This window comes from Serpula lacrymans (assembly GCF_000218685.1).
Source record: "Serpula lacrymans var. lacrymans S7.9 unplaced genomic scaffold SERLAscaffold_1, whole genome shotgun sequence".
Taxonomy (NCBI): Eukaryota; Fungi; Basidiomycota; class Agaricomycetes; order Boletales; family Serpulaceae; genus Serpula; species Serpula lacrymans.
In genome coordinates this window covers 1952254-1967149 of record NW_006763290.1, presented here as the reverse complement: position 1 = coordinate 1967149, position 14896 = coordinate 1952254, and positions in this window count along the sequence as shown.

Below are 14896 nucleotides of genomic sequence, written 5' to 3'. Positions count from 1 at the left end.
TTCAGGCAGCCAAAACATTGGGGCTCTTAGCTTGATCATCCTCACCAAAAGGTTGGGGCTAAGATCCCCTTTTTCATGGTCTGCTGATTCCGACTAGGGACCAGACCTATATGACAAGGGACAATCCGGATAAATTTCATTAACCCATGGGAGGATCCCAAAATATATATAGGTCCAGTCCTTCCTTATAATGATTATCCATCCGATATGTCTCTCCAACCACCACAAACAAGAAAGGGAGAGTGATGAGTAGTATTCACTTTGCTTGCTGTGTACCTCAGAGCACAAGCTGGTTTTACATTGCTGGCGTTAACACCTATAAAAATTATCCATCATATACTCCCTGGTTATGTGGCACTCAAAAGAAGGTATCATCCCATGAGTACTTCATGGTCTTGCCTCATGGAGACTGATAAGTCTAATTTTATCAGTTTTTATGGTCTTATCCCATACATTTTGCTAGGCCTTGTCTCAAAAACTTTATTAGGCCTGATCACATGAGTTCTTCTGGTCTTGGCTTATATATTCTGTTAGATCTTGTCTCATAGACATTTATAAATCTTATCCACAAAGCTGTGTCAGGTCTCATCTCATGAACCCTTATGGTTTTATCCCATACACTCTGTTAGGTCTTCTCCTATGAATCCTCAGAATCTTGTCCCATGCCCAGGTCAAGTATGATACTTAGTAGTATACATTGCAATGAGTACTGCTAAATATATTTGATTGAGGTAAATAACGACCCACAAAATGACAAAACCGGATAAACCTGGTCTCTGCTAAAGCAGCCATTGTTCTCCATGGAGCATAGCCACCACTCCATGGAGTAACCATTGTTCTCCTAGGAGTCATTATACTGTAGCGAGTAGCACCTCCGACTATAAGTAGTAGGGGGTTTAGTATAGGAATACCTCAGTTGTTTCTATAGCCTCTCGGGCAGCGGCTGAGGTATGTTACATTACATTTATTAGAGATCACCTTAAACTGACATCTATTGTAGTTTCACTTAGGTAAATAATAAAGTCATTTCTATAGCCTCTCGGGCAGAGGCTGAGTTTTACTTAGTTTTATTACAAAACTTCTCTTAAAGTGTGCAAGAAATATCATGTTGTTAGTGCTGACTGATGATAGACTCACATATTTGATTAGCAACCAGGGTTAATGCTGTGTTATGCTCAGGAAGTGCTGACTCGATACAGCCATTGTAAAGAATTTCCTTCCTGCACTTACATAGTGAGGGGTCTTTGTGGGAGGTTGTTTTTTAGCCAGTAAGTCATGCTATTCATGAGTACTGAGACAGCATAAAATATTTCTGCGAAGATTTATAAGACCAACCAGGTACAAGCCTGGTGGTCAGAACACTAATGTTACCAAGAAGTTGTCAAGATATATGGAGATCTGTATAAAGGGACCAGATTTCTACAAAGGATTTGACAATTCCAAACTCCACACCATTGATTTAAGAAAAATATTATATATTTAATGAATTTCCTTCCTGTAAAGCAAATGTGTGAGGGAAAGATACAAAGTAGAATATAACTATGTAACAATATGGTAATGGTATATTAAAGTATAATTATTTCCCTTATGAGCTCAATAAAAATATAATTCTCACCTTGGAGCCTCTCTATCTGTGTCTTACCAACCACCACAAACAATAAAGGGAAGAGTGATGAGTAGTGTTTACTATGTCTGCTGTGTAACCCATAACACTTGACCTGCTAGTATAGAAGCCATGGTAATTATCTGATGAAATAGATCATGTTATAACCACAAATATAGACAAAAAGTGAATCATTTATAGGATGCCTCTCTGTGGGGCTACTGAGGACAGCTAGTATACATTGTATATGTCCTAATTAAAAGGAAAATCCCTCCATTGCTAACCTGTGTACACAATATCATTGTTGAGTAAGCTTAATGGGTGTTTAGGTGTGGTGTTTGCATGCCACTTGCTATGGTGCATAATTGGAGTGCATCAACCATTGTATGCAATAGAAGACTTTAGACTTCACCATGTGATTTTGAGAAATAATTTGTAGTGTTCACATATTTGAGAGCATGTATAGCTGCTGCTAGGTGTCCTAGAAGGTGCATTAGTGTCTATGCTCTACAATCTAGGGCTCACAACAGCAAAGCTCTGGTGTGTAAATAACTTGGGAATTCCAAAAGGAAATGAATAGGTGTTTTGTTGATTCTTGGGCAGTTTGGGCAGTCTAGGCTAGAGGATTGGTTAATTTGGCAAAGATAAAAGTGGAGGATAGATTAGTTTGCACATATCTGTATTAGTATACTTTCTTTTGACCCCGTAAGTGACAAAACCGGATAAACCCGGTCTCTGCTAAAGCAGCCATTGTTCTCCATGGAGCATAATGGCTGCTTCATGGAGTCACCATTGTTCTCCTAGGAGCACAATTGTACTCCTAGGAGTCATTATACTGTAGCGAGTAGCACCTCCGACTATAAGCAGTAGGGGGTTTAGTATAGGAATACCTCAGTCATTTCTATAGCCTCTTAGGCAGTGGCTGAGGTATGTTACATTACATTTATTAGAGATCACCTTAAACTAACATCTATTGTAGTTTCAAAACCATGACCACAGCACACAATACATCCGCATGTCCAGTTCTCACTGGACCCAACAATTTCCAGATATGGAAACTCCAGATCATCTCAAAGCTACGTTGGGAAAAGGTTCTCTGAGTCGTTACTGGAGAGAGGCTTAAGCGCTCACCAGAAAAGCCCACCTCCTCAGAGGATCCTGGAATAACCTGGATACTTAGATGAGAAGGCACATGGAATCATCTAGGACCACATCTCTGATGCCCTCCTAATGAAGACTGGAGACCTCACCAGCTCCAAGGAGTTATTTGATAAACTTGTCTCACTCTATCAGACGTCCAACATTGCCTTGGCCTTCTATTCATTCCAGCAACTCACCAAATTGTCCTGGGATGGAACATCACCTATCCAGGACCACATTGCAAAAATCCGGACAATTGATTCACACCTCTCCAGAATGAAACTAGGAGTTGATACCAAACTCATGGCCTTTGCTCTTCTCCAATCTCTCCCATGCACTCCTGAATGGCAAATACTTCAGTCATTGGTAATCAACACAATTGAAAAAAATAAACTTACCTTTGATGCAGTTGAGACCTGGATCACTGCAGAAGTTGCACGACAGTCAGGGAAGGCCCCTGGAGGTTCCGAATCAGCACTCAAATCCAATGAGAAGTGGTGTGACTTCCACAAAGCCAAATCACACAACACCTCGGAGTGTCGAACACTTCAGTCAGCTGAAAAAGGTCAAAGGAAGAAGGAAAAGGAAAGATACAAGGATAAAGGAAAAGAGAAGGAAAAGGCAAATACGGCAGAGCAATCATCCTGATCTAACTCCGAGGAGGAACAGAGTCATATTGCATTGGATCATGTACATATTTCCAAGCCCCTTGCTAAACGCATTCAAGCTTACCTTGTGTCGGAACCCAATAAGACCAAAACAACAATCATCATTGACTCCGGAGCAACATCCCACATGGTCCCTCACCACTTCTGGTTTGAGCCAGGAACATACCATGTTCTGAATCCTCCGAGGACAATCAGTTTTAGGGATGAATCCTCTGTAAATGACGTTGGCATTGGAACAGTAATCCTACAAGCAACTGTTGGCAAAAAGGACTACAATATTGCACTGTCAAATGTTTTACTTGTGCCAAACTTCACTTTAGCACTCGTTTTTTTCCACAAATTGTCTAAAATGGGGTTATCAACACTTTTTCCAGCAGGGTCAAATGCTTGTGAAGTTCGGAAAAAGAAGGAACTTATCCTTGTTATATGGACTACATTACATTCATTTTAGTATCCATCCATTTACTACTATACAAACTATCACCGAACACTTTACATCTTTTCCTTGTTTTCGCTTTTTTGCACATTATATAATCTTAAATTCCCACACTTGAATAGCAAAACTTGGATACCTCAATAACAACAACCTCAGTCTTCTCCAAATAGACTGAGGTATGTCAAACTGCTATTATAGACCATTACAACAAACTCACAATATTTCTTAGTCACTCTATTATTACAGGTATATCATAATAGAATATGAGTCTTCTCTAAATAGACTGAGTCACTCTATTATTACAGACAACATTTATCACATCCAAGCAAAACCCAAAATCAACCCAGAGTCAGCTTTTGCAGCAGTAGATGTAAATTTATTGCACAGGAGAATGGGACACATTGGAGTCCATGTAGAGGCTTGTACATGTGTGGAGTCCTGAGTTAGCTCTTTGTCCGACAGGTCCAAAATCCAAAAAGTGCGGACCCAATGTGTCCGCAGACACGTACTCTATCTGTCCACAAACACAAACTCTGCAGACTGTATGAAAGTGCTGTGCACTAAGGCAACTGGGTAATAATTTGACTGAAAAGTGCAAATTGATTCTTCTACGGGTGCAGACTGCATGAAAGTGCGGATTAATGTGTCCAAACTGCTGCCTATGTGTATTGTCACTGCATAAGATTGTCTGCCTTGCTTGATGCAAACTCAACAAGTCCAAGTACAGATTATGCAATTTAAACAAAGTCAAAATGCAGATTGTGTGGACTGTATAAATTGGCAGTGTGGGTGTTACAATACACAATTTCTCACACACTCATGCCAAACGGCACTTTCCGTTTGTTTCAACTACACTTTCTGGTGCTGCACTGCTTTCCTTTATTTTTAGACACAAACTCTCTCATGCAGTGGAGCTGGTCACATGAGCTGCGCCCTATGACATTATCAGCCACTGCTTTCATCAACTGTATAGTATATAAGTATAAACACCTTGTAGATGTATATAAACCCCAATAGATCCAGGAGACTCCTCAGCAAGTCCTCCTGTTGTTTTCCCACAACTAACTTAGTCCTGCTCTAAGGGGTTTACCCACTCCTCCCTCTATCCTCTTTGCTTTTTGTTGTGTGTGCCAGAGTATAAAAACTTTGGTTGTAACATTAGGACTCACTCTTACTACTCTCTTGCACTTTGTGCAAACCTGGACCACAGGGTTAAGTGGAAGTCTTCTGAACAGTAAAAGTTGGGTGCCAGTCTGGCGTTGAGCATCTGCTAGCCAGCGGAAACCAAGTGCATGCCCCAATCCTGCAGGTGAGCTCCTTATGATGAGATACTAGAGATAATCAAACCAAACATTACATGGCCCCCAGTGTTAAGGGGAGTACTTTAACTCAACAGTGGTGTGGAACCATTGTTGATTAGAAAAATACATACAAAGTTCTTCTTTGCGGTCCTCTGACCAGGCTAGGCACTTGCCTCCGCCAGTCTGGAAAAGGGTTGACAGCTTAACAAGTAGACCACTCCCTGACAACCATTTGGACCAGGGTTTATTACTGTGTCTTTTACATAAAACTCTCAAATACGATAGTGTGGATAGTAAGAGATTGAGATCAAATATCCAGCTGGAAAGAGGCTGGGAAGAGGTTGATCCACAGATAACAAGCGGGGACCCCCAGTTATGTCTTCTTTACTTTACATCACCAAACTGAACAAGTCAATATGTCATCACAAAAACAAACTATGCATGTGAATGCCATCCTTTACTGAATGTGGGAGGAGATTACAACTCTCACTGCACAGCTAGAAGAAATTCAGGCGAGCCAAACACTGGAACTGTTGAACAAAAATTCAACAAGAAAGTTAAAATCATTGTTGACCCCGGCACTTTTGGGGGAGATTGAGCTAAATTTACTAAATGGTGGATTAAGCTCCAAATTTGGATCAAGGCAAATTGGGATGCGTTTTCTGATGACTTTTAAATAGCAATAGCTGTGCTGTCAAGACTCAAAGGACCTGTGGCGGGTTAATACGCCCAAGTTAGACTCCAGGAATGCTACGCGGCACAAACCTGGCCTACCTGGGAGGAAATCCAGGTTGAAAGATATTTCAAGCCCCAAGCTGAGTGTGAATGGGCACATCAGCAAATCTGTTCCTTCAAACAAGGAAACATAAGGATGGATGACTTCATAACCCAGTTTCTGGCCCTCTCCATCCAAGGGGGTCTCAGAAATGAACATGCATTAAAGTTGTTGGAGCGCAATGTGTCACCAATGCACAACAGCTCTATATACAGGATATGAGGAGCGAGAATCTCTCAGCAGCCACTGAAGAGGTCCACAAAATTTCTAGGGCCATAAAGCTCTACACTATGCAATTTGGTGGCGGAATCACCACCAAAAACAACTATTCCCAGAGGTGCCCTGGGTCATCAAACCAAAATCAAAATCACTCTTGTGGGTTCAAGCTGTTTGGGCTGCAACCAGGACAGGGTGCTCCTATGGATATCAGTGTGGTCCAAGGCGGACAGATGCACAGATTCAAGGAACAGTTACAAATGTGGCCAGGAGGGACACATGTCCCAATACTATAGAAACGGAGTGCAGGCCTCCCAACAAAAAAATAACCAAGCATGCCAATTAGAAACTGAAAAACCAGACAATTAGCTCAATACTCTGGCCAGTCATTCATACAACGAGATCTTGGCTTTTTTTTACAACCAACAGGTTGCTGAAATGAAGGCTCAGGGAAAAGAGTTCAGATCTTAGGTCACTTAGGTACCTTTGCTCCTCTTAACAATGAAGTAAACCACAACAAGGTGGTTTCTGCTCCGGGATGTTGCAGGAACAATAAAGGAAAAAGGGTGGCTCCCCAATTTGTAAGTAGATTTCTAAATTTGTTATCTGAAGTATGTACTTGTATTCAAAAATGCAATTGTAATATTTATGATACTACCGCTGCACCAGCATCTCCCCTGGAGTGTGGTCCCAGCGAGACAAACAATAGGGTGCTTGATTCTGGTAAAATTAAAAATTAAAATAAAGAAAATCCTACAGTAAAAAACATGTTTCTTTTGAGGTTTCTTCTTCTTCTTATCTGGAGCCACTTTCCACCAAAATCCCAAGGTGTGGGTTGATGTGCACATATTTATTCCAAAAAGAGATCTGTTTAGATGTTGTTGTGGAAGACCTTGCCCAGGGCATAGTACATCCAACTAGTGCACTGCTTGATTCAGGTTCTAATAGTATCTTCATAGATCTGGTCTGGGCAGAGCAAAATGGACTCCCCCTTATAAAATTAGATATGTCTATTCCAATCTATAGCATTGACAGTATACTTAATTGGCACATTGCCCTCAGGAGTGTGATGACTTGGGTAAGCCGAATCATGTCCGTTATACCGGGACAGAGGAAAGGATAAACACTTATTATGTTCATGCCACACTCAGATCTGTAGATGATGTTGACAATGACGATGATGAGGTAAAGCCTGAAGAAGAGATTAAGAGGCTGGTACCTCCAAAGTACCATGACTTCTGGAAAGCCTTTTCGAAACACACATCAGAGCGCTTCCCAGATACCAAGCCTTGGGACCATGCTATAGATTTGAAAAACACATTTAAACCTAGAAAGGGACAATGATTCCCCTCTCTGCTCCAGGAAGAGATGAGGTTTTTGATTTTATAGATGAACAGCTTAGGAAGGGTTACATCAGATCTTCCAAAAGCCTTATGACGTCCCCGGTGTTCTCCATTCTTAAAAAGGATGGTAAAAAGTGCATGATTATGGATTATTGTTACTTGAATGAGTACATGGTTAAAAATGTGTATCCGCTGCCTTTGATTAGTCAGCTAGTAGATAAATTGGCTGGTGCCAAGATCTTAACGCAGATGGATCTCAGATGGGTACAATAATGTCCACATCAAAGAAGAAGATGCTTGGAAGGCCGTGTTCACGTGTCACTGAGGATCCTTTGAACCCCTCATTACATTTTTTGGGTTGACCAACTCACCAGCAACCTTTCAGAGCATGATGAATGAAATCTTTGTGGATATGGAAAACTGTGTTGTTGTTCACATTGAAAATATGTTAGTATTTACAAAGTTGGACAATGAGGCTGAGCAGGACAGGATCGTGCAAGAAGTTTTTTGACGCTTACAGGAACGGAACTTTTTGTCAACCCCTAAGAATGTAATTATAAAGTGAAGGAAGTAGACTTCCTCGGTATGATAATAGACCAGAACAGAATCAGGATGGATCCTGAGAAAGTTCAAGCTATTTTGGATTGGCCAGAACCTACTCACGTCAAAGGAGTTAGGGCCTTCCTTGGCTTAGGCAACTTCTACTGGATTTGTTGAAAACTTTACAAAGATAACAAGACCGTTGAATGATCTCACTAAAGAGGACATTGCCTGGCACTGGGGCGCCACAGAACAGGATGTTTTTGATAAGCTTAAACAGCCATTTATAACAGCACTCATATTAGCATTTCCAGAATTAGACAAAGAGTTCTGGCTAGAAACTGACTCTTCTGGTTTTCTACTGGGGCTGTTATATCAATTAAATGCCCTGATGATCTCTAAAGGCCTTGTGCTTATTTATCACATACATTGTAGTTGGTTGCCTACAGAATGCAACTATCAGATTTATGACAAAAATATGCTAGCCATCATTTGAGCTTTAGAGCACTAGTGGCACTACACAGAAGGTGCTAGGCACCAATTTGAAATTTGGACTGATCATAAAAATCTGGAGTATTTTATGATGGCCCGAGATATAACGGCCCAAGACTTGAATCAAAGACAGGCCTGCTATGCAGTATACTTGTCAATGTTTAATTATAAATTCATTTATAAGCCAGGAACTTCTATGGGAAAAGCAGATGTTTTATCTAGGAGAGAGGATCATGCCAACAGCATTGAAGATGGCAATAAAGGTGTCACCCTGATAGGTCAATGCAGGGTTGCCAATGTTCAAATTGGGCAGGATTCAGATCTTCTAGAGGTCTTTGAGAAAAACATCTTATCAGAAATACATGTGGCCTGGCATGGTCAAAGATATACAGGAATACGTAAAATCCTGTCTGAGATGTGCCATGGCAAAGAACTCACATCAACCGCCGGCCAGTAAACTTATGACAAACCCAATACCAGCTAGTCCCTGGTAAGACTTATTAGTTGACTTCACAATGGATCTGCCCGAGTGAAATGGTATAATTTAGTAATGGTGGTTGTGGACCACTCCTCTAAAGAAGTTGTGTTCATACTCACAAATATGACCATTACCACTGCTGGAACGGCAGATTTATTTAAAGACTTTGTATGGTCTATCCATGGGTGACCAGAAACAGTTATCTCTGACAGGGGACCTCAATTTTCTAGCAAAGTTATGAAAGAACTATGTTAGATGCTGGGCATTAAACCTAAATTTTCAATGGTATTCTATCTGCAAAGAGATGGACAAACAGAGAGGCTCAACCAGGAGTTGAAGCAATACCTTTGGATATTCATTAATGACAAGCAGACAGATTGGGCCAAGTGGCCAAAGATAGCCCAGTTCTCATACAATATCACAGCTGTGGGCTACAGGCAAGGCACCATTCGAGGTTACAAGGTTGTACCTCCCCAAAATGGGTGTAGAACCTGGCAAGAGCAGAAACGAGGCTGCTGGGAACATGGTAAAAGACATGAAGTCTGTCTTAGATAAGATGTGCAAGGCACTATTCAAAACTGCAGAGCAGATGAAAGATAGGGCAGAGTGTAAATGCTCTAAGGCCCCTGATTACAAGGTTGGCAACCTGGTTTGGTTAGATACCGACCACTTAAAATTAAAAGATTGGCAGTCTAGAAAACTGACTGAGAAGTGGATCGGTCCTTACTGGATCAAGGAAGTCAAACCAAATGCTGTGGAGCTGGAACTCCCAAAACAAATGAGGGTAGTACCAACAACCAATATCAGCCATATGAAACCTTACAAAGGGCCGCTGCCGGGACAGCGCGTAGACCGGCCCGGACTGGTTGTAGTCACCCAGGAAGGTGAAGAAGAATTTGAAGTCAAACGGGTGGTAGATGCACGCTTGAAGCGTGGAAAATTAGAGTTCCTAGTCCTATGGAAGGGCTATGGAGACAAAGACAGAATGTGGGAACCAGAAGCCAGTTTGGACAATTCCCACAATGCTGTCCAAGAATTTTATTCTAAGAATCCCTCGGCTCCTAGGAAGCTTAGAGGCATGAATTCAACCCTTTTTAATTCCTTTTTTCAACCTATGCCCGAAAATTTAACTACCACCTCCAGTACTTGGTCTTGCCTAGAGGTCAAGCCTTAGAAGGGGGTAGTGTTACAATACACAATTTTTGGACCTTTAAATTTTATTCTCCACTTTAATTTTCTTTCGTAGTTTTCACACACTATGCCATGTGGCACTTTCTATTTTTTTCAAACTCCACTTTCCCGTGCTGCATGGCTTTTTTTTATTTTTAGATATAAAGTCTCTCACGCAGTGGAGCTGGTTATACAGGCTGTGCCCTATGACATCATCAGCCACTGCTTCCATCAACTATATAGTACAAAGCAGTAAAAGCATGGCGAGGTCACCTTGATTGCATGTAGTCCTTAGCCTTGTAAAATTCATTCAGCTTCTATTTTATTTGGTGCTGCTGTGATAGAATGCTTATACACTTGCTGCATATTTTTTGAAGTATGGCACTTAAAACCTCTGGTTAGTTTGTTTAAATTGTTGTGATCTTGCTGAAAAGGGGGTAAAACAAGTGTGTGGACAATAATACAAGTGGAGGATGGATATGTAATTCCCACAATGTATCATGAAGACCTTGAGAAGCGCCGGTTTGGCCATTCAGTGGGTGCACCAAGATTTTGAAAAGATATATAAAACTTACCCCAGTTGATCATTGCTAGTTCTGTGATGGGATGCAGGAACAGAGGTCAAATACAACTAGTTGTCTTCGATCCCGACAAGCTATCATTTTTGAATACATGGAGAAAGAGCTGGAAATATGATATTGCGTAAACTAAGTGCAAAGTTCAGTAAAAAAACTGAACAGATAGCAAATCCAGATGGTAACTTGTTGTATCATCCATGAAATACTAATATCCTCCACTGTGACTACAAGGGAAAATTTGACATCCAAACTGTTTTCTTGAATCCAGTCTTTCAGAAAGAGAGTTGATTATTGACCAATTTTTGCTGCATAACTTGCTGTGATGTATCCACTCTGTCTAAACCTGAAAGTGTGGACTCTGCGGACTCATCCCTTTTTTGTCTTCAGCACTTTCTTCTGAATCCCTTGGTTGATCCCTGTGGGTTGAACGACACATAGGTGTTTGGACATCAGGACTATACTCAGTTCTCTCACAGACACCTTTAGCATCTTACAACACTCAGAAGGATTACTTACAGTAAAAGGTGCATCAGACATTAAACCATGGGCACCATAATGCTATCATTTCACACCCGCACCAACTTTGAATATGCAAAAACTGTTATCAAAGGCTATTAAGTAAAGAGATAGTAAATACTCAAGTTCACAGGTTACATCACAGATGGGTTGGGAGTACTAAAATTATATTTTGGAATTATACAGATATGGAGCAAATATTACAAGTGATGTGTGCATATTGTGTGCAGATAGGTTAACACAAATTCTTCAAAACTATCATTCTAATATTTCTTTTAGTTTCAAGAAGGTAACATATCAGCAAATTATCTTGGAGAAAGATACTACTTCAAGTTCAAGAATTGCAATTCTGGGAAATTTTACTGCAACTAGATTATGGATAAAACATCATCATCCCTAATTTCTGGGTATCCAACCCATAAATACTTTTGTCAGAGAAATAGTAGAGTCATTTTGAAGGAGTGCATTTACGACAAATGCAATTCAGCTAATACATGGTGGAATATACAGGTAAGCTAAAATGGTTTCAGCTTACTTGTTTACTGACATAAAAATTGAACTGTAGGATTTCTTTCCTCAAGATGAAGAACTACCGCACTCTCTTCTACCAATCTCACTCTGGCTGGACAAGGGGAAACTCATAAAATGGGTCAAGAAGCACCCCATCATTATCCAGCCGCTATTTCTTCTATAAAAAAAACCCATCAGGAAATGGTGGAGGAGCTCTCATGTGCTATATGCCTATTGTAAGTATTTCCTTACCATCCCAAGCTTGTTATTGAATCACAAGCTTACAGCTTCAAGATCCAAGAGACCCACCTGATTAAAATGTACTAGAAACAATTTAATGGCAGTGTTTCAAGTGAGAAGTGTACCACAAGGTTTCTGGGGTAATATTACATTCCCTAAGAGGTCTTGTGCGTTTTGGTGAAGCAATGACTTGCGGTGACAAGGTTGATAGGATATTACATCCTGGGATACCAGTTAAGTCAGATGATGGGGAAGAGAGCTGTGTGCTCACGGCTACACATGCAGCTCTGGCTAATTTTCCTTGCCCCAAATGCTTGATCTATCATACAACATATAATAGTCAACCAGGGCAGGTATTAAGCTGTATAATAAGAAAATGTGCATTCATGATTTTGATGAATGAGGGAGAACCTTCTTGCTCCACAAGAAACAGTGAAACAATAGATATGAAGTGGGGATTATATCATACCATTTCTGGAATGATCATAGCTTCTGCATACTTGTAAGTGGTTCTCAAGCTCAAAGAGGGAATTGACTAATGTGCCATGGTTGATGTAGGCTTGTTGGACTTTATCTCCAGATGACTGCCTCGAGGAAAGGGGAGGGGAATCTGGCATCCATTGACACAATGACTTTGATGATTGTAACAACCAAGAGTTAGTTACTCTGGCACACAACTCAGACAAGCAAAGAGTAATGATGAAAGAGTGGTTACCCCTTAGGTAGGACCGAGTTAGTTATGGGTATACAACAGGAGGACTCGCTGAGGAGTCTCCTGGATCTATTAGGTATTTATACTACTACAGGGTATTTGTACTTATGTACTGTACAGTTGATAAAAGCAGTGGCTGATGATGTCAGAGGGCACAGTGTGTGAAAACTACAAAAGAAAGTTGAAGAGGAGAATGAAAATCAAAGGTCCAAATATTGTGTATCGTAACAATGATTATCTCGAGTTCCTTTTGAGCGGCCTACAGACACGGAAAACACATCAGGAAAAACCCTTTTGCTATATAGCGCTATATAGCCACCACCTATATATATAAATGCATTCATAAAAACTATAGTACTATCAGTGCAATCATAGCTCTTATAGCTCTTATAGCATAGTAGTAGGCAAAATCTCAACCAAGGGGAGAAGTATCTATAATTCCCTCAAACTCTGGATTAATCTAATAAATTTGTTCAATAATAGAAAGAGGCCAAAAGTGTTTGGAGTCAAGTATATTATTATAGGCAAGGTACTATAAGTGCTCTTATAGCCTATAGCAGCCTACATAGCTCCTATAGCTGTGAAGGTCATAGTTATAATATAGTTCAAGGTGCTTAAAAGGGCTAATAAATCATACAGTATTAATTAATTATATAGCCTGTATTAGTGAGATAGTAGTTTGTATCTTTGATATTTATAAAATAAGAATAATGATTTATCCAAATATAAGTAGTGATAATGAGTAAAAAAATAATCTAAGTCCATAAAAGGTCAATATATAACACCTGTATGATATATTTTATAAGCTCTCATGGTGTAGTGGATAAATGTGATGTGTGGTGATAGGTTGCTCAGTCACCCAAAAGCTGACTAGCAGGTTGAGAGTTCAAATCCTATCTGTGTTAATTTTTTTCTATCAGCCACACAATGATTTCCAACATCTATAAGAGCATTTATAGAGCTATATGAGGCTCTATAGATGGCAGAGGTTCTATAACAGGTTTGACCACTATAACAGCTTTATGAGTACTTATAGTGCTATAGAGCTCTATATAGCTACCCCCATTTTTCCTGATGCAAGTGTACTTGACATCTTCCAAGAGTGGGATAAAACTTTTTTCCCCAACACAGAACACAGCTTTACAGGCCAGCTTAGCAGCACAGACAGGGATCACTTGTCGCAAGATGTGATAGCTGCATTGAACTATGAAAACAATAAATATGTAAAGCCTAAAGGTTGAGACAAGCATTCTGAACAAGGCACTGTAGTTGTGGGGGGAGTTGAGGGTAGGGACAATGAAGATGGAATGAATAACCTCAAGGAGTGAAAAAGCACTTTGGCACATATATAGATTGTGCCTGTATTAGAATGAAATAAGATAATGTGAGTAAGGTGATTGTAATCAATAATTAGGCCTTGATCAGGCCTCAAATGGCTGATTAGGTTTGTAATCTTATTGATGGTCCACTAGTAATTTAACTTGGGCGATTCAAACTCAAGAGGTGCAAAAAATGTCAAGTCCAAATGCAAGTTCAACAAATTGTCCAGGACTATGTGAGACAAGCTGGACAAAGAGAAAAGCAGGTTTGTACAGTTTTTACTAACACAATTAAAAATAACTATACAGTAGTATATACTTGCTCTACTTTGGCACATACTCATGGAAAACTCCCTTTAACACATCAGTTTGCTTGCAAATCACTCCTTTCACATCTTTTTTTTAACACTCTTCCCACCTCATCAGGGTTCTTTTCTATCTGTTGTAATGTCTCTACCAATTTTTTAGAGACTCAACTATCTGGTGAACCTGACCTTGAAAATTTCCTTCTCTTTAAATTAAACGGTAAAAGCTTTGTTTGCAACATGAGGAATTGGCATGGCTTGGGGTTGAATCCGGGAGTCGTTGAGAAAATATTGCTGACCATCTGTTAAATAGTACCAAAAGTGAGCTGCAAATGGTGATATCAATTTATGTACCTGCTGGTGGTCAATATCTTGATTGTCTATGCATTGCTTCAAGTCGTCTGCCAGTGATACGGTATTTTTTTTGTTTTTTTGTCTTGTCTCAGTAACACCTACCACATAGTTCTTTCAACAAAGTAGTGAGTCATAAAATGCATTTACAGTGTGTTAAATGTCTTACCTCTTTGTCTTCAGTGTTCAAAAAATGTCCAGGT